Raw genomic sequence first — 304 nt, 5'->3', positions numbered from 1 at the left:
AATTAGAAAGATTTTGTCATCTACATATTGTAACATGTTAACCCCTTTAATATTCTCATCTCACAAGACCCCCTTCACCAGATCATGGTCTAGTGCATTGCTCATAAGAATAGCAAGAGCGTCTACAGCCAGGTCAAACAAAAGAGGTGACATAGCAAGTCTACATCCCCTTGTCTCAACCCTTTAAATGTTTTAAAATATGGACCAATTCTGTCATTCACTCTAACCCCTACATGCCCCTCCCTCATTGTTTCCATCACCCAATCACACCATTTATCAGAGAATCCTTTGAGACTGAGCATCT

The sequence above is a fragment of the Triticum dicoccoides genome, chromosome 3B (genome assembly GCF_002162155.2).
Source record: "Triticum dicoccoides isolate Atlit2015 ecotype Zavitan chromosome 3B, WEW_v2.0, whole genome shotgun sequence".
Taxonomy (NCBI): Eukaryota; Viridiplantae; Streptophyta; class Magnoliopsida; order Poales; family Poaceae; genus Triticum; species Triticum dicoccoides.
The sequence above is the reverse complement of the archived record's forward strand: the minus strand, read 5'-3'. Positions refer to the sequence as shown.